Below are 20,478 nucleotides of genomic sequence, written 5' to 3'. Positions count from 1 at the left end.
TCTCAACCAAATTTAGACTTGTGTCTTGTCTTAATTAGATTAATTTCAAAAATTAATTCAGTCCGCAATAGCTAAAAGGGTGAAGAATTTGCCTTAATAAATTTCCTTGTTGTTCTCTCAACCCTTAGTCTGAGTTGTCACCCCCTGACTGTCAGCTTCTTGTCAGCAAGAACCACATTCTCTCCAAGTCCTGTAAATGTTCTAAGGTACTTGGCAGTGCTCTGTATCCTGTTGAGTACTCAGTACTTTGATGTTGCTGATGAGACCTAAAAAATAATCCCTTAAAGTACCTACTATAAAAATGTAGTAAAACTGAAAAACAACAACAACAAAAAAACATACTCCCAAGAGACAAAGCAATCATCAGAGGTAGATTTAAGTATGACACAGATGTTGGAGCTACTTGACAGTGAATTTAAATAACTATGATAAATAAAGTTTCTGATGGAAGGATGTCTGGGTAGCTCAGTTGGTTAAGCATCTGACACTTGATTTCAGCTCAGGTCTTGGTCTCAGGGTCATGAGTTCAAGCCCTGTGTTGGGCTCCATGCTAAGTGTGAACCCTATTTAAAAAAAAAAAAAAAAAAGAAAGAAAAATAAAGTTTCTGTTAGAAAAGGTGGAAAATATGTAATTTTAGCAAAAAAGAATAAATAGGAAAATGGTACCAAAAAACACATAGTAACACATGAAGAATGCTTCAATATGCTCATAAATAGACTTGACATAGCTGAAGAATTAGTGACCCTGAAGATAATCAATAGAGCTTACCCAAAGTGAAACACTAAGAGAAATAAAAGTGAAATAGAACAGAAAATAAAAGAGCTGTGTGATATCAAACATCTGCATAATTGGAACACCTGAAAGAGAAGAGAGTATGACAGCAGAAGAAATATTCAAGCAAAGGATACTTAAGAATTTTCCAAATTCAATGGTAGACACCAAATTAAAGATCCATGAAACTGAGAGAACACTAATCAGGTAAACACACACAGACATATCCTATTCAAAATGATGAAAACAAAAGACAAACATAGCATCCTGAAGGCAACCACAGGAGAGAGGAGGGAATGACATGAAGACAAAAGGTATGGATTACAGAGGACCTCTTGTTAGAAACCAGGCAAGCCAGAAGACAATGGAGTAATACCTTAAATGCTGAGGAAAAATCAGTCAACCTAGAAATCTATACCCAGCAACAATATCTTTCAAAAGTGAAGGAGAAATAAAGTCTTCTTTAGACAAACAAAAACAGAGAACTCATTGCCACCAGACCTATTCCACAAGAAATGTTAAAGGAAGTTCTTCAAGAGGATAAATAATATTGGATTGAAACTTGGATTTACACAAAGAAATGAAGAATGTTGGATAAATGCAGATAAAATTTATTTTATTTTAATTTCTCTAAAGGATAACGGTTTCTAAAATTTTTATTTATTTATGATAGAGAGAGAGAGAGAGAGAGAGAGAGAGAGGCAGAGACACAGGCAGAGGGAGAAGCAGGCTCCATGCACCGGGAGCCCGACGTGGGATTTGATCCCGGGTCTCCAGGATCACGCCCTGGGCCAAACCACTGCACCACCCAGGGATCCCTAAAGGATAACTGTTAAAGCAAAACAGTACAAAGTCTCATATGTTTCTTTTTCTTAAAGATTTTATTTATATATTCATCACACACACACACACACACACACACACACACACACACACACGGGGGGTGGGGGGAGGGTGCAGAGACACAGGCAGAGGGAGAAGCAGGCTCCATGCAGGGAGCCCGACGTGGGACTCGATCCGAGGCCCCCAGGATCACACCCCAGGCTGAAGGTGGCGCTAAACTGCTGGGCCACCGGGGCTGCCCTGAAACTTATTTTAAATTCTTTTCCTCTTGATCCATTAGTTTGATTTTCTCTGTTACATTTTCTATGATTGTTTGTCTTTAGTAGTTATATTGCTCCTCAGATGTTTCAGAAGCTTCCCCCTGTGCTCATATTTACTCCTTGGGATCATCAGCTGCCTTGGCTAGTAAGGGAAAGGAAGAAAAACCTAGATATTGGTTTGTGCTCCTCCAGATGAGGTTAGGACGAGGGATATGGTGCTTCTAGGGTAGTAATCTGACTCAAGCCTCAAGCATTCACCATTTTCTCCACTTCAGACATCATCTACCTTCAGGGTACCTGAAAGCCCTTCTTCTTCAATCACTGTTACTGGTGGGAGAGTAGAGGAGAAAAGGAGCTCAGGTGCAGGCCAGCCAATCCATACTATACTCATTGTGGTCTGCTCCTGTCTCACAGGACGCACTTCCAAATGTCTTTGCTGGTTCTTTTCCTTTCTGTTCACCTCTTAAAAGTTGCTATTTTCTAAAGTTCCTGTACATTCCTGTTTTCTGTAACACTGGACAGACTCTCGCTCACATTTTTATTGCCTATATACAGTGCCTACACAAAGTAACATCCAATGTTTGTTAAACAATATTCTAACTGAGAAATCCAAAGGACATTCCCAACCATATCCTTCTTTTTGGAGGACTTTAGGGTTCAGTCTCAGCTTCAGAGTATTTGTTTTTATTATTATTATTATTTTTTTTTTTTAAGATTTTATTTGAGAGACAGGGTGAGTTGAAAGAGGGGAGCACACATGAGCAGGAAGGAGAGGAAGAGGGAGAAGCAAACTCTGTGCTGAGCAGGGAGCCTGATGTGGGGCTCAATCTCAGGACCCTGAGATCATGACCTGAGCCAAAGCCAGATGCCCAAATGACTGAGCCACCCAGGCACCACTGTTAGTTCAGTTTTTATCTTAAAAAGGAGTTAAACTGCTAAATAAAACTTAAATGCAGAAGAATTCTAAGGTTCCTTCCAACTCTATATTTCTGTGGGTCCCCCCCGCTTGTGCTCTCTCTCTCTTACAAATAAACACATTTTAAAATTTTTTTAAAAAAAGAAGCTTGGAACTTTACCCCCCCCCCCGCCCCAATCCTCTGGAGGCTCGAGATTGCCTACATGATGCAGCCTCTATAAACTATGGGATTCTGAGAGCTTCCAGGTTGGGAACACATCCATGTGCCAGGATGGTGGCACACCCCAACTCCAAAGGACAGAAGCTCCTGTGCTTGGGATTCTTCTAGACTTCGTATCTTTTCATCTGGCTGTTCATCTGTATCCTTTATAATAGACATGTTAAAAAGAAAACTCTGATCATCTGTAGAGACAGCATGAATATTCAAGCTATTATATTCAGAAAGTCTTTTTATCATCTAAAAAATGTTTCCAAATTATACATGCTAACAACATAGATTCAGAAATCCCAAGTGAATCTATATACAGCCAGTCTTAGAAATCAGCACTAAATTATAAGCTGTCATGCCTGTGTGTGGGTGACTGGGTTTCCCAATCATAAAAATAGTCTCTATTACTAAAATGTTACATTTCATTTTACGAAAAGACATCCACATGATGGCACTATAACCTACAAAATAAGTTGTTTTCAATTTATGAAGACTAAGAATTTGGTAAATTCTAGTTGGAGTATTTGTTACTGATGAAGCATCCTTAAAAATGAGGCATTTTATACACAGACAATATTGATATCATTCCTGTCATGTTTTACAGAGACACACTGGCTAATCCTTCATTTCAAGGGCATTTTTTCATACGACTCATTTAACAACAGCATCTTAGTTCTCACCTTACTAGGAAACAGTTATTAAACATTTCTAACACATGGCACTGAACTAGATAAGTCAAACAAAAGCAAGCAAAACAGGTATTTAGAAGCCTGAGGTGAGCATTCAACTGTTTTGGAAGCTACTTAACACATTCCCCATAATGTCATGTCTTCTTAAAGGTTTTTTGTTTTTTTTTTTAAGATTTTTATTTATTCATGAGACACAGAGAGAGAGAGAGGCAGAGACACAGGCAGAGGGAGAAACAGGCTCCATGCAGGGATCCTGACATGGGACTTGATCCTGGGTCCCCAGGATCACACCCTGGGCTGAAGGGGATGCTAAACCACTGGGCCACGGGGGCTGCCCTTGGCTAGGTCATTTGCCCATTTTGCCATCTGAATCAATCTAATCTGGTGCTTTTTATCCAGCTCTTGCTATCTCTTAATATCTGTTTTTAGTTAGACTTACCCTGATTTCTCCTTCTTCAGACAACCACGTGCACACCTGAGTTTTGATAGCTGCCATTTCAATGTAGTGGAAATTCATCTTCAGAATTTTGTTCTGACCAAACATTTGTTAAAATCAGCCTCTTGGTCATGGGATAAGCTGTTGTATTTCAATCCAGTAACCTTCTAATCCTCTCATACATTGGGGCTCAATTCTATTTATTATTTATTTATTTATTTATTATTTATTTTGCTCAATTCTTTTATTTTTTTTAAATATTTATTTATTTATGATAGACATAGAGAGAAAGAGGCAGAGACACAGGAGGAGGGAGAAGTAGGTTCCATGCCGGGAGCCTGACGTGGGACTCGATCCCGGGACTCCAGGATCGCGCCCTGGGCCAAAGGCAGGCGCCAAACTGCTGAGCCACCCAGGGATCCCCTGCTCAATTCTTTTAAAGAGTCTTAAATAATAGTCATTGGATGTATTTCCAGGACTAGTTCCAAATTTCTTTTTAATAATTTAATTAATAAGGTACTTAGCAGTTCATATGCTCTGAATTATCATTCATGTCTTTGACATGCTGGTGTTCCTCTGACATCTTATTTATATATTTACAAATATAAAAATAAAAGAAACACTAACTAATATCATAATTTTATCAAAAAATATTTGGGGACGCCTGGGTGGCTCAGTGGTTGAGCGTCTGCCTTCAGCTCAGGTTGTGATCCTGTAGTTCTGGGATCGAGTCCCACATCGGGCTCCCTGCATGGAGCCTGCTTCTCCCTCTGCCTGTGTCTCAGCCTCTCTCTGTCTCTCATTTATTCAATAAATATAATCTTAAAAAAATATATTCGAATAACAGAACCAATATGCCACATTAATTCTATCAAATCCTGCAATTTCCAAGGTTGAACAGTGGTCAGTTAATTTAGCCAAGCTTCTTAGCTTTTCAGGCCTTATTGGTTCTGACAATAGCTACAATGTGATCCTATGTGAAAAGAATAAATCTTGGCAGGCAACTGAATTTGTTGTGAATAAAAACATGTAGGAAACATTTGAAAGTGGGTTTTCATTATATTTTTATGATTTAAAAAATTACACATGAAAGTTTAAAGACTCCAAGCAATCTCCTCATTTTAAAGAATTCAGTGGCCTGTTTGTATAAATAAATATTTTAAATATTCTTCTGAGTTCATAGCCATTCGATTTGGAGGTTTAAGTTTACAAAATTAAAAAAAAAAAAAAAAGGACATATACCCACATGCAAAAGGTATTTCTCATGTTGGAAGCTAGGACTATTAACTTTCTAGTAGAATGAAATATTTCTTCCCAAACAGCAAATTGGAGACATCATAAATCAAGTATATGTTACAATGACTTGTTTTACTTTTCTGAAATATTTAAATCGGGAAAACTACAGTTGTTAAAATCCCAAATCCTAAATCTTGAATAGAAAGGGCCTGTGTAAACTACTTTCAAATGAATCCATTTTTTCTCATCTATGGTAAACTGGTAAAGTAGTAGTCATTTAAACAATGCAAAATTCTGAGAACTTGTGGTGTAATAGATGTAGTACAGGATTAAAAGTCACAAAGCCTCGATCCTAGTCCTGATATTACTACTTATTAGCCAAAGCAAGTTTTCTAACTACTTAGTCTCCACTTAAAAAAAAAAAAAAAAAAAGATTTTATTTATCTTTTTGAGAGACGCAGAGAGAATGCACAGAGATGGGTGTCCACCAAGTGCAGGGGAGAGAGGGATAGAGGGAGAGGGAGAGAGAGAATCCTCAAGCTGACTCCTCAATGCAAATGGAGCCTGATGTGGGGCTCGATCTCACCACCCTGAGATCATGACCTGAGCCAAAATCAAGAGTCAGATGCTTAACCAACTGGGCCACCCAGGCATCCCTCCACTTTCTAATTTATAAAACAAAGTGGGTCAATTTAGGTTTTTAAGACTCTTTCTAGAGGTTTGATTCTGCACAAGTCAATGAAGGAACTTGCCCAAGTCATATAAAATATTAATTACAGCTAATATCTATTCAGTGCTTACTTTGGGCTAAGTGGGAGTAAAGAAGATAGTATGTAAGCTGGATCTGATAGGATGGAGAAGATTTTAATAGGCAGATATAGAGAACTGGTGAGAACATGGGGTGAATTAAGGCAAAAAAGATCGGAAAATGTAAGGTAATTATATATAACAGTAAGTAGTAAGTTTTGGCTGAAGTGCTGCCAAGTAATAATCTTGCAACTCACTGGAGATCTTAAAAGAGGTAGATTTATAGGCCCTTTCTTTGAGGATTCTGACTCAGTAAGTCAACAGGTAGGGCCGATGGCCTGGGTACATCTTTTCAAGCTCTTCATGTGACTCTGATGTGCAGGATGCTTTGAGAACCAGTGTGATACAAAACACAAGAGACTAACATGGAATAGGGCTGTAAACTTAAGTTGGGCCCACATCACGAAAGGTTTTATGCAAAACTAGGATATTTGGACTTAGCCAATTAGATCTAAGTTTTTGCGTTAACTAAAATTTTATGTTTTTAGAATATGTAGTATGTACGTGTAGTAGACTCTTCAAGAGGCCACCAAAGGGAATTCAATCTCCTTTCCACCTTTGACGCCATAAGTCCCACTCCCTCAATCATTCAAGATTTTTTTTTTTCATTCAAGATTTTTAATAAGAGAAATCACATCACAAGAGACATGTATTGGGAAAACGAACCAAATAGAAATACTTAGGATGACCTATAATGGAGGCAAGTTTCTTTCTTTTCAACAGAAGTGAGAATGGTAACTAAGGAGGACAAGGTAGAAGATGATCAAGGGTAGAAAACTCAGAACTATCCACATCAGGGAAGCAAAGATGAGTGAAACCAGGAGAGTCAAATGTCATGGAAACTCAGAGAGGAGACACTAAGGTAGGAAAAGAGGTCAAGCAGCATGAAGAGTGAAAAAAAAAAAAAAAGTTTCAGATTCTGTAATCAGAAAGAGGTCTTGTGGGGGTTGGGGGAGGGGAAAGAGGGCAAATATCAGACAGCCAGGAAGTTAGAAATGAGTAGTAGGTGGTGAGGAAGTGAATATAGTAAGTGCCTTCTCTATTCCTGAGTAGTCTGATAGTGAGATGATGATGGCAAGAGATGAACAGGCATATGGGGAAAAATGTAATGTGAATGGGCACCCTAGAGCTGGCAACTCTGTAGCTTTTCTGGTAGGAGAAGCAGTCAACACTTTTCAAGTAGAGGCAGATAGGATACATTTGTAGGGAGAGGAGATGGAGCCTAGAGGAAGAGAATAAAGGTACAAGACAGCAGATAATTGACTTAGATCTGGTATGGGAAAGAAATAACACCTATTTTATAACTGGATTTAGAAAGCAAAGGAGGGAGGTGTTCCTCCTGAGCCATAATGGAAGGGATGATCTAAGATATTTTGAGGTGAAGGGAGAATATATGGGTGTGACCCACAGCCTGCATTTTCTCAGGAAAGTAGATGTTCTAGCCGTCCCTCTTCTACAGAGCAATATTGCCTAAGTGAGGAGCCCAAAAACCTGGACACTGGACCAATATAAAAATATTCCTCCCCACCACCCTGCTCCATTTCAAGTTATTTAAAATTGTAGTTAGTTAACATACATGGTAAAATTGGTTTCAGGTGTAAAATTTAGTGATTTATCACTTATGTATAACAGTGCTCATCACAAGTGTCCTCCTTAATACCCATCACCCATTTTGGCTAGTTTTTTTTTATTGAGCACATACTTTATGGTAGTTACTTTATTTAATCTTTACAACAATGCTAAGAAGTAGGTATATTATTCTTCCCATTTAAAAACTTGTACCTTCCTAATCTGCTCTTCTTTACCCCTGATTTAAAAATTAAAAATTTAAAGATTTTCTAGATCATAGGTAATGAGAAAGTGATAAATCAGTTATTGGCATTTCTAGTCAAACATTTGAAATATTTGCAAGGGATACTTCCTAGAGGCAGGTGATTTTTCTAAGAGCTCAAGCTTATTTTAGAATCCTTCACTATGGGTAGGCAGAATAGCTCACTCCCCAGAGATGTCTCCATCCTAATCCCGTAACTTGTGAACAGGTTATGTGGCAAAAGGAAATTGTTACAGATAGAATCAAGTTTGCTCATCAGCTGATTTTGATACGGGAAGATTATCCTGGACTATTAGGGTAGGCCCAATATTAAAACAAGGTTTTAGTAAGTAAAAGAGGGAGGTGAGAGACAAAATCATAACGATGGCAGCAAAAGACTCCACCAGCTGTTGCTGGCTTTGAAGACGGAGGAAAAGGAACCAATCAAGGAATGTGGATGGCCTCTAGAAGACGAAAAATGCAAGGAAATGGACTTTTTGGCGGAGCCAACAATCCCTTGATTTTAGCCCAGTGAGATGTGTATTGGACTTGTGGCCTATGGGACTATGAGATCCTGCTGCTCGGTCATGCCCTTTCTCTTCAGACCCCAGGTACTCTCAAGAAAGAGTTGACATTTACATTTTAGTGTATGCTGATTCACCACCTACATCTTAAGTCCTATGTCTAACAGATTCTATCTATATGAAGAACGCATACTCTCTTAAATTTAGCAGCAAACAACCAGGCGGAAAGCAATGTTTTGGGGAAGGTGAATGATCACAATTTCAATCACTTGTGGCTAAAAATCTATTCATCCTGCACTGGTCAACCTTGACCATAATGAACAGTAAGCGTTCATTTGAGTGCTTGATAACCCCTTTTTATTCCCTTCCCTTCTAGTGACCCCTTTTCCCCTGGGCTAAAATGAGCCGTATTACTTTCCTAAAAATATTCTGTGGCAGCCTTAACTACACACACAAAAAAGGACTTGGTTGTTCTTTAAATTCAGTTTTGTTGACTTGCTAACGTTCCTTATTAAGAAATCGGTATTCATAAGCGGTCGAGATGGGCACTGTCTATGACAACGCAAGGAGGAACTTCAGAATTCTTACGTCAAAAGGGGGAAGTGCACTTACAGATCGGTGCTCTGTCTGCTCCCTACGCAGTACAGCTGGAAGCAGTTCAGGCTGGCCAGAATCTGGGACTGCAGAGTGCAGGATTCTCTCCCACTCTACAGATTCTCCACCTGCACTACGTTGACAGGTTTCCACTTTTTCTTCGCGACCTATCGAGTGGTGTCCTTGACATCGGTTTCCTGCATTTCACACCCCTGAGTACTGTAAAGTCGGGCGGCAATCACCGTTTGAATTCGTGTTTTCTGAATGTAAAGCGGCTGGTCTTCAGGCTACCGAGGCTCCCTTTGGGAGGGCTTACGCAGCCTGGCAGCAGGGGAAGTTCTGAGTGTGCAGAAACGGTTCCAGGGAGACGGGCAGGACGTTCCCCCTCCTGCAGGGCCCTCGCCTTCCCCTGGATGGGAGCCAAACTCTCCTACTTCAGAGGCACGGAGTTTTGCTCGCCACCCAAAGCCCTCCTCTCCTGTGTCGCACCTCCCTCCCTCCCTCCCAGCGGGGGCAGCGGGGGCAGCCGGGCCGCGGGGCAGCGGGGCCGCCGGGCAGCAGGGCCGCGGGGCCGCCGGGCCGCCGGGCCTACCGCTGTCTCTGCACACCCCGACGCACCGTCGCGGCGGGGCGGCAGCCGGCGGGAACCAGGACAACCAGCTCCCCGAGGGTCACGTCCACAGGGTCCCCGGGACGGCAGGCACCGCAGGACCGTGGGGCTGGGGACGCCCCCGGGGTCCGCTCGGGCACTTCAGCTTCGCTTGGGGCAAAGGGCGCGCTGGCCGGCGGCCCGGACAACCAGCAGCTCCGACAGACCAGCTCCAACGGCCGCCGCAGACTTTGCAGCGAACCGGGCTTCCCGCGCCGCGGCAGGGCGGCTTGCAGCTTCCGGCTTCTAGGACCCGGTCTTCCTCCGCCGCAGCCCGGCCCCGCCCCCGGCCCCGCCCCCGGCCCCGCCCCCTCCTTTCCCTCCTCCCCTCCCCCCGGGGGTTCCATCTAATTGTTGGACTGTCGGCGCTGCACTCCCGCTGGCGGCCGGCAGGGGGCAGGGTTCGAGTCTGGATTTTCTTCCGCCGGGCGTCCCCGGGGAGGCGGTCGCCGAGTGGGGGAGGGGAGAAGGGAGGGCGGGACGCGCGGACGCGGTTCGGTCGGCTGCGGCGCTACTTTTGGTCCCGGGTCGGCGGGGAGGCTGCGGCTGCCGCATCAGAGCTGACGTGGGGGCTCGCGGGGCCGCGGGGGGCGCCGGGCTGCCGGGCTGCCGGGCTCGCCGTCCCCACCTCCTCCCGTCCGTAAGCAGTGACGACGGCCGCTACGTAAACCCCAGCGCGGCGGGTAAGTGGCGCGCCAGCCGGGACCGGCACAGCGGAGCCGCCGACGGCGCGGGGGGCGGGGGCTGGGGCGAGGCGGGGGCTGGGGCGAGGCGGGGGCTGGGGCTGGGGCTGGGGCGGGGCGAGGGGCGGCCGGGGGCGCGGAGAGGGCGGCCGCGGGGAGGGCCCGAGCAGCCCGACACCCGGGGCCTCCGGACGGCGGCGCGGCCGCTGAGTCTCCCCCCCGTCCCCCCCCGTCCCCCGCCCCGTCCCCCGCCCGCCCCGTCCCCCTCCCGTCCCCGCCCGTCCCCGCCCCGTCCCCTCCGTCCCCGTCCCGTCCCCCCCCGTCCCCTCCGTCCCGTCCCGTCCCCGCCCGTCCCCTCCGTCCCGTCCCGTCTCCCCCGGTTCCTCGCCTCCCATCCCCGCTCGCGGACCGCTTTCTGAGGCCCCCCTGTCCCTCCGGGAGGCGCTCGTCCGTCCCCTCGGCCCTCGCTCTAACCGGGCCCGAGGGGGACAGGGTGTGGGGGAAGCCGTCCCGCCCGGGCGAGAGCCGGACCCGCGCACCGAGGACGTCGGTCTCTACCGCCGAGGCCCGCAGTGCCTGTGGCAGTTCTGTGCGCTCAGGGCCCGTGGGACAGCCTCCGTCCAGGCCACCCTTCCTTCCCCAGAACCCTGGTTGGGGCCCGGCATGCGGGCGCCTTTAGTCTCCGGACACTGTGGGTGAGGGCTTGTGAGAGCTGCGGGGAGGGAGCAGGTCCGTGACGGCGGGGGGCCGCGCTCCTGGGTCCCGCTGCCCCTAGGCCAGAGCCTGCTGCCGGGGGGGGGGGGGGGGGCACATGGTCGGCACAGCCCTGGGTCCCGCTGCCCCTAGGCCAGAGCCTGATGCCTGGGGGGGGGGGGAGGGGAGGGGGGCACCTGGTCGGCACAGCCCTGGGTCCTGCTGCCTGGCGGGGGGGGGGGGGGGAGCAGCTGGTCAGCACAGCCCTGGGTCCCGCTGCCCCTAGACCAGAGCCTGCTGCTTGGAGGGGGGGAGGGGAGGGGGGCACATGGTCGGCACAGCCCTGGGTCCCGCTGCCCCTAGGCCAGAGCCTGATGCCTGGGGGGGGGAGGGGGCACATGGTCGGCACAGCCCTGGGTCCCGCTGCCCCTAGACCAGAGCCTGCTGCCTGGGGGGGGGAGGGGAGGGGGGCACATGGTCGGCACAGCCCTGGGTCCCGCTGCCCCTAGACCAGAGCCTGCTGCCTGGAGGGGGGGAGGGGAGGGGGGCACATGGTCGGCACAGCCCTGGGTCCCGCTGCCCCTAGGCCAGAGCCTGATGCCTGGGGGGGGGAGGGGGCACATGGTCGGCACAGCCCTGGATCCTCTGCCTGGCGGGGGGGGGGGGGGGGGGGGGGGGCAGCTGGTCGGCACAGCCCTGGGTCCCGCTGCCCCTAGGCCAGAGCCTGATGCCTGGGGGGGGGAGGGGAGGGGGGCACATGGTCGGCACAGCCCTGGGTCCCGCTGCCCCTAGGCCAGAGCCTGATGCCTGGGGGGGGGAGGGGGCACATGGTCGGCACAGCCCTGGGTCCCGCTGCCCCTAGACCAGAGCCTGCTGCCTGGAGGGGGGGAGGGGAGGGGGGGCACATGGTCGGCACAGCCCTGGATCCTCTGCCTGGCGGGGGGGGGGGGGGGGGGGGCAGCTGGTCGGCACAGCCCTGGGTCCCGCTGCCCCTAGGCCAGAGCCCTGACTCTAAGGTCACCGAGACACTTCCTGCACTGCTCAGGTGGGCAGCAGTCAGCTCACCGTCAGTTTCAGCAGCTCTGATTAAAACTGAGCGAGTCTCTCTTAACAGTATCTCTTATCTACCTCACTTCTTAAAATTTCTTCCTTCCAAGCCTGATTTCGCGGGCCGATGAGAATGCAGCCACTTCCCATTAAATAATATACACCTAGATGCCCGGCCATAGAGGTCTGGGATGAAAATTGCACCATACTGCATGCATGACTCATATTCTCTCTTGATTTTTCCCTTTGGGTACCACATTTTTCTCCTAGTCTTGATCCTGTTTTTGAATAACAAGCTACTTTGCCCTCATAGTGTTTAAATCTTTGAGCTTTTTTCTTCCAAGGAAGTTAAATTGCAAACAGTATTTTGGCCAATAAAAGCTAAGTATTAAAAAAAAATGTTTAAAGAACTGCTTCCTGATCCAGATACAACTTTAGAAAGATATTTAAATGGGTTTGATCCTGAATGAGTGACCACTTAAAGCATTGTCACATTAAGTGTTGGTAATGGCACAAACATGTTTGGTGTGAATCTCTAAGTAGATCAGGGTAAGCAGGCACTTTCCCAGTGACTCTCTAGTCAACCTGGAATCACTCTGGTGAGTGTGAAGTTGTGATTACACTGATGTTTTGTTTACATATCATAAGACTATATGAATAAATTTTTATTGAATGTATAAACATGGAGGAGCTCTTCAGTCTTTGTGTTTGCTTTGTTGGAAGGCTAATGAAATTTGCTTCTACTGATGAATTCAAGAAACTCCAGACTCTATAGATCACTTCAGTTTTCTTTTCTTTTCTTTTTTTTTTTTTAAAGATTTTATTTTTTCATTCATGAGAGACACACACAGAGAGAGAGGCAGACACAGGAGAGGAAGAAGCAGGCTCCATGCAGGGAGCCTGATGTGGGGCTTGATACCAGGACTCCAGGATCATGCCCTGGGCTGAAGGCAGGCGCTAAACCACTGAGCCACCAAGGGATCCTGATCACTTCAGTTTTCTTTTTTTTTTTTTTTTTTTTTTCACTTTTTTTTTTCACTTCAGTTTTCTACTGAGGAAAGTCATTGCATGATTAAAATATGAAATCTCTCTTAGGATTAAGGCACTTATATGAAAAGTAGGGAAGAGTTTCAGGTTAACACACATAAGGAATCCTGACTGAAACTTGACCAGTACAATACATGTATTTCTGATCTGTTTTCCCTAATTTGGTATTCTCTGCAAGTTAATATTGGGCCAGAAAATTGAGCCAGGTTTATTGTTGATGTAGTAGTCCATTGGAAAGCACTCAAATGTCCTGTTCCATTTAGATAGACTTTTAAAAGTAAAACTGAACAATGCAAACACTTCACAGCTGAACCACTGACATTTTGACATGCGATCAACATTGGTCATTAAGGAAATAAGCCTGAAATGTCTTCGAATGTCTTTACTGAACTAATGCATTCCATATATAAAAGTCAACTTTGAGAATTATCATACATTAATGCAATTTCAATGTTATCCATACAAATAGATTATAAAAATTTCAGGGAAAATGTTTCTTATCCATTGCACATAGGTAGAAATAAATTATTTAAATCATTTCGTTAATCTCCTTTTAAAGAATACTTAGGGCGTTTAAAATCTTTTACCATAAGAACAGTATAATAAAGATCACAATTTGTCAAAGTAAATCCTTTCACTCATGAGCTTTCCTTTTCTGATGCTTTAGAATATCCAGTAGAGAATAAGGGAGAATGGAAAGGAAACCTTAAGGATGATACTAGTGAGATTGTATCTTAATACTACTCATAAAGACAACTTGAGTCTTACTGGTATAATTCCATTACAGCAAAGTTTAAAAATACAGTATCTATGTTTTTTAATGTTTTTTGAACATCTTTTGATTGGCCTTCCCAGGAGTGTCAGAGGAAACTGTTGAGGAAAAACATAAGCTAGGAAGTTAAGTGGGAATTTTGCTTGGAAGAGAGGATACTTGCCTCTAGAAAACCTTACTTGCAGCTCTTTTGTGAGGCTCTTTTGAAGTATCCCAATTCTCCCAAAGTGGGAAGCATCTTCAGGTGTATTTTCCAAACAGTGATACAGCCAGGTCCATTACATATCAAAATCATGTGAAATTCTAACAACGGAGCTGTGTGATTCTGATAATTTGAGAATTTCCCAAAACCAGTGTTTTCTTTCTTTCTTTCTTTCTTTCTTTCTTTCTTTCTTTCTTTCTTTCTTTCTTTCTTTCTTTCTTTCTTTTTCTCTCTCTCTTTTTTCTTTCTTTCCTTCCTTCCTTCTTTCTTTTCTTTTTTTCTTTTTTCTCTCTTTCTTTCTCCTTCCTTCCTTCCTTCCTTCTTTTCTTTTCTTTTTTCTCTCTCTCTCTTTCTTTCTTTTTTTTCTTTCTTTTCTTTCTTTCTTCATGAGACACACAGAGAGAGAGGAGCAGGCTCCGTGCAGGGGACTCCAGGATCACGCCCTGGGCCGAAGGCAGACGCTCAACCGCTGAGCTACCCAGGTGTCCCACAAAACCAGTATTTTCAAAGTTATCTTCTTGAAGCTTTTTTTTTTTTTTTGTAAACACAGCAGACTTAAAATTAGACCCTAACTACAGTTTTGTTTATAATTTCAAATAGCCTCAATTTTTTTCATTGGTAGCACAAAAGTGATTTTTTTTTTTTTTGCTAAGTAATGTTTTAAAGTGGAATTTATATTCTAGCATTGATATGATAAAAGCTAGTTCAGGTATTGGGGAAACAATCATGCATAAAGACCCATGATACTGTATATGGACAGTTGAGATGCTTTCACTTTTTAAAAAATTGATGGAGGTGTTAAAATTAACCTATTGAAGCATGTTTCTGGACTTAGAAAGGTAGCAGTTTTATTCATATACACAAAATAGGACCAATCTAGCTAAGTATAATAACGTTGAAATTCATTTCTCCGAACTTTAGCTAATAAAAGTGTCTTATCTACTCTTTCCCAGATTTACTAGTTAGTAGTCACTTATTGTACTTTGTGTAGGTGTGTTTTGAAATGTATAAAATGCAGTAAATGAAATAACGATACTGAACAAGAAAACCCTGCAATGACTCCAGTCGAGCAAATAATTCCTACAGAAGATTTTAAATTTTGTTTCCTTCCATGAAGTGGTGGTGGTGGAGAGGATAGTATTTGGAGAGGTGGAGATAGGCCATGATTATTTGAATCTTATTTTTCATTTCCTTCTTACCAGCCAGTTTTGCTATTCATTGACTGTGAAATAGCCAAAAACAGAAGCCAGGTGGGGAATGAATTGAGAAAGAGATGCTCAAGTAATTAATCCTTTGGTCTTTTTATAAAGACTTAAGATTTCTTAAATAATAGGTGTCTGAAGCAATTGAATTAGAGTAGCCTTGAATCTGTATTAGAAAGCCATGTGATTTTCTGTATGATTCGTGTTTAAAATATTAAAGACATTATTTACACATGTTTCAATTATTTATAAGTACTACTCCTGGCTACTTCTGTTTTTGCATAGAAGTGTGAAGAATGGTAATTGAAAGTTATTCTGGGACGCTTGGGTGGCTCAGCAGTTGAATGGGCCTTTGGCCCAGGGCGCAATCCTGGAGTTCCGGGATCGAGTCCCACATGGAGCTCCCTGCGTGGAGCCTGCTTCTCCCTCCCCTTGTCTCTCATGAATAAATAAATTAAATCTAAAAAAAAAATAATCACTATGATTTGTTATTCAACATATCTATCATCTTTAAAAATTTTTTTTAAAAATGTTATTCTAACTTTGTTTCACAATGATTACAAAACTTTAAATGTGGTATAATTTCCTGTCACTGCTATCCCACTTTGTTTCTCCTTGTACTCTCATCTCCTTCGCCTAAGATACATGATAAGCGTAGGCTCATCCCTACCAACTTCAGGTATTTGGCTCTTTGAAAATACTTCTCTTTTCTAGCCAGCCCTGTCTTCTCTCTACTTTTTGATTGATGTGATTGAAAAGAACAGCTTTATATGCACTTCATATTCTTCTTCCCTTATCTTTCAAGCTTTACTTGCTATTGCTATTTAAATCAGGATTAACCTATGAAGATCTCCTACTTTCCCAACGAACTACAACTTTGCTTCATCCTGGAACCAGAGAAACGGATACATTTTTCTGTGGTCTCTTTCTCTTCCTGCTTCCAAGAGGGGTGTATCGCCTTTTATTCTATGTTCTTTTCTTTTTGTTTTTACTGTACTAATTGCAGTGTGGGGTATTTTTGTGTTTTTTTGTTTTTGTTTTTTTGTTTTTTCTCCCCTTCCTACAAAAGTGATCTCAACACATAATTTATAATTTCCATTTTTGGGTTCTTAAAAGCAGAGGAAGAACTTAGGTTGTTTTGCAATTGTCTTTATAAAGGACTCTACATATTTGTCATATTTCTCCAACATTTTATAGTTTTTTTCCAACTAATATCTAGTTCAAAAGCAGTTTTTAAAAAGCAGTCTGCTGTTATTGTCTTTCCAAAGCATTCAACTTAATTTTCCTAGAAGTAACTCTCTTTTTTAATCTTTTAAATCTATTTAATGATTTAACATGCTAGTTAACAGAATTCCAAAATTACAATAGTAAGCATAGTTGGCATAATCAAGTTTGGTGATAAATATAATTAACTCTTGCTAATCATCCACTATAGCTGTTAGCAACAGAAGTGCTTGGAAACACTAGAGAATGGTCTTGTAGGCATTAGTTATTCTGTGGGTTTTATAGAAAAATGAGGAGAAAGTTGTTTCCATAAGCTTTTATGTCCTAGTAAAGTTGCCCAAGATATTTTCTTACAATAATACCTGATTTTTCCAGAAGGTTAAATTGTGGTAGTAATGTAATTAACCACAGCATGGTAGGTATTCACATTTTGTAAGTGTAAATATAATGATATTTTTCTTTAATCAGCATATTTTAAATACCTGTAATAGAGCTCTATATCAAGGGATATTTGGTAGCAATGAAATTAATTGAATCTGTGTGCCAGAGGGTGATTGGAGCTACACATAGATGAAGAGTAAGGTGAATACCAGATACTATTTTGGTAATCAAACCTAACATATGATAGGAAATTTTTACCAGTATGATAAATGGCTTTTCTCCAGATATAGCACAGAAATTCACATATAGGCAAAAGAATTTTGAACTCATTTTTCTCTTGTAGTGTAAGCTCTTATTTGCCTCTAATAAACTAATCTAAGATACACCTTTTCACTCTAAAAGAGAAAGTTTTCTTAGCAGATAGGACTTAAAAAAATAGTTTATAATGCTTGCTTTTTTAAAAATCAACTAACCAGGGGATCCCTGGGTGGCGCAGCGGTTTGGCGCCTGCCTTTGGCTCAGGGCGCGATCCTGGAGACCCGGGATCGAATCCCACGTCGGGCTCCCGGTGCATGGAGCCTGCTTCTCCCTCTGCCTGTGTCTCTGCCTCTCTCTCTCTCTCTCTCTCTCTCTCTCTGTGTGTCTCTCATGAATAAATAAATCTTAAAAAATATATATATTTTTTAAATCATGAGAGACAGAGAGGGAGGCAGAGACGTAGGCAGAGGGAGAAGCAGGCTCTCCGTTGGGAGTCCAATGCAAGACTCTATCCTAGGACCCTGGGATCATGCCCTGAGCCAAAGGTAGATGCTCAACCACTGAGCCATCCAGGTGCCCTAGAGTGTGAGATCCTAAGTCAATCCTTGTTTATCAAAGAGTAGTATGTTCTAGGACATTAAAACCAGATTTGGGGTGAGATCAATAGTATAAAAAGCAGCTGAATTTTTCAAAATATTCACAGTTCATACTTTAGTAAAATGGGATCTCCTGCTTTTCAAATCAATATGGGGTAATTTTGAACCTGGAAAATTAATATAATGGAAAGGATGATGTACCTTAATTTGCATGCTTCTATAACTAAGTTTTATTAAGCCTCTACCAGGTACCTCAAGTTATAATGCTCAACTATGGCTATTTATTAAGGCAAGGGGTCTATTGGAAGATTTTGAGTAAGGTGATAAATAGCATCTTTGGATTTGCATTTTTTTAAAAAAAGATTTTATTTATTTATTCATGAGAGACAGAAAGAGAGAGAGGGGGAAGTAGGCTCCCTGTGGGAATCCCAATACAGGACTCTATCCCAGGACCCTCAGGTCATGACCTGACCCGAAGGTAGAAGCTCAACCACTGAGCCATCCAGGTGCTCCTGGGTTTGCATTTTGAATAGTGTTGTTATCTAGTGGAGTTAAGAGGGGTTGAGAGGTTTGAGTGAGGTGAAGGTATTACAGGGAGAGACGAATTTCTTTATAGGGAGGCAGTTATTGCTTTAATCATGTCAATCATTTCAGAACTAAAGCAGTGGCAGTGATGATGGGGAAAATGAAGTCAAGAAATGGGAGATGCAATTATTAAAGCTGAGTAAGGTAGTGGTCCTTGCTTATATTCGAAAGAGTTGGACATTTTGTGTTTATTGTTACATTTTCTCCTCACAAAACAATCTTCATTTGACAGGAAAGAATGCTTGGAAAAATTTACAGTTGTCAGGATCATATAGCCAATAAGTGATAGAACTCAGTAATGCCCAGATCAGCTGCCAGTGCCAGTGTTTTTTATGCCACACACTATTGCTATCACTAGACCACGTTGCCTCCTCAGGAATTGAGTAATGAAGGGAGAGGAGGACTCCCAGATGGAGTGGCTGAGTCAGTGTTGATGTCACTCACTGAGATGAGAGTACAGCAAGAGGAGAGATGCAAAGTGAGGGCATTGAGGTTATATTTGAATATTTGGGGCTTGAGGATCTGTGAGCAAATCACTAAGAGATATCTAATAGGCAGATGCATATGGGCTGGAGCTCAAGAGTGAGAAGTCCAGCCTGTAGAAGAGATCTGAGACTGACCGAATGAGGATGAGCTAGGGAGCCTGTGTAGGAGGTAGATTTTGGGGATGAGAAACCTGGAAATACCAGTCTTTCAGGAGCAAGCAGAAAAGACTGAGGATGAAGGACTGGATAATTTGGAAGAAAAGCATGAACACAGTGTTCCAAAGAGTTTAAGCAGGAAAAAATTTGGGGAGTAGGAAATGCTGTAGGGATATAAGGAAGATAGATTTGGCAAGCAAGCAATCAACCTGTGATGACTTAGAGAATAGTTGGGATGAAATCATTCTTTGATGAGCCTGAATCAGAATCAGTTTTTTTTTTAAATTTTTATTTATTTATGATAGTCACAGAGAGAGAGAGAGGCAGAGACACAGGCAGAGGGAGAAGCAAGCTCCATGCACCGGGAGCCCGATGTGGGATTTGATCCCGGGTCTCCAGGATCGCGCCCTGGGCCAAAGCTAGGCGCCAAACCGCTGCGCCACCCAGGGATCCCCAGAATCAGTTTTATCTGATGGTCATTATTCTGGTGTGAGACTAGTCATTTTCTCTTTTGACATCTTGTGGCTGTGGTGGCTGGAAGCTGCTACTTTCTTCAATGCTGATTGCCTCTGGCTGTTCCTGGACTTTAGTGAATACCTTTTGCTACTTTTTGAATCCTGGACCATAAGAATGTATTACTCATTCAAAAATTAAAGAAAATTCCAAGAGAAATATAGAAATGAGCATTTATGCCTCTTTTTATGTGGTGCCATAATCATTATTATTCAAATAATATTATGAATATTTTTTGTTTAAATGTCTGTCTCCCTCATGAAATTGTAATCTCCTGAAGAATGGGGACATTTATCAGCCTCTGTGCCTAGCACAAAGAAAGGCCTGACATATCATGGGTGCCAATCACTGTTTAATAAATAAATGGTCTCTGCCTTGTAGGCTATACAATTTTTATGGAAGATAAGATTCCCAATGTAAAACACCAGTGGAATATAACAGAATAAGTTTAATCCAAAGGAATGGCATCATCCTTGCTTTTTGTTTATGTTGTAGGTAACCTGGTTCAAATGTCCTACCATCTCTTGTCCATCTGCTGGAAGATGGGGGACAGTTGGTAGCTATAACCATTGTCCTTGTGCCCATGGGCAAACCTCCTGGCTCAGTTTTACAATGACTAGGATGGTATGATACTATTTTAGAGGGGGCCACTTAGGAAAGAGCCCTGAAAACAGCATGGCTAAGCACTACCATTGCTGGCCAAGATGCCTAGAAGATACTCAGGGCTGTGCATATTCGTTCTTTCCACTTCTACAGTAAATTAAGGACTCTTAGTTCCTTTGTCTTTCTCTTTGCCAGTTTTACTTCATTCAGAGTGTCAAATGTATATTTAGGTATTAGTAAAAAAAAATGGGGCTTAGTTGTTAGAGTGTATAAAATAGCTTTTTAAG

At 43.2% G+C, this 20,478-nt stretch overlaps 2 protein-coding genes across 19 annotated transcripts in view; one reads left to right on the top strand and one right to left on the bottom strand.

The window, feature by feature from the left end:
• The window catches only part of CUL2 (cullin 2), a 164,996-nt gene extending 155,491 nt beyond the window's left edge, over positions 1 to 9,505 (bottom strand). The window contains exon 1 of the mRNA XM_055308615.1: positions 9,114 to 9,505. The gene's annotated coding sequence lies outside the window, so the exon portion shown is untranslated. The remainder of the gene's footprint in view (positions 1 to 9,113) is intronic.
• A 751-nt stretch (positions 9,506 to 10,256) lies between these two features.
• The window catches only part of CREM (cAMP responsive element modulator), a 71,227-nt gene continuing 61,005 nt past the window's right edge, over positions 10,257 to 20,478 (top strand). For 17 of the 18 annotated variants that reach the window (XM_055308673.1, XM_055308684.1, XM_055308683.1 and 14 more), the window contains exon 1: positions 10,257 to 10,427. The gene's annotated coding sequence lies outside the window, so the exon portion shown is untranslated. Of the gene's footprint in view, positions 10,428 to 18,417; positions 18,579 to 20,478 lie in introns of those variants that run through there. The other variant, XM_055308669.1, reaches the window with a different exon arrangement.

The sequence above is a fragment of the Nyctereutes procyonoides genome, unplaced genomic scaffold, assembly GCF_905146905.1.
Source record: "Nyctereutes procyonoides isolate TBG_1078 unplaced genomic scaffold, NYPRO_anot_genome, whole genome shotgun sequence".
Classification (NCBI taxonomy): domain Eukaryota; kingdom Metazoa; phylum Chordata; class Mammalia; order Carnivora; family Canidae; genus Nyctereutes; species Nyctereutes procyonoides.
Note: the sequence above shows the minus strand (reverse complement) of the source record. Positions and strands in the feature narration are given on the sequence as shown.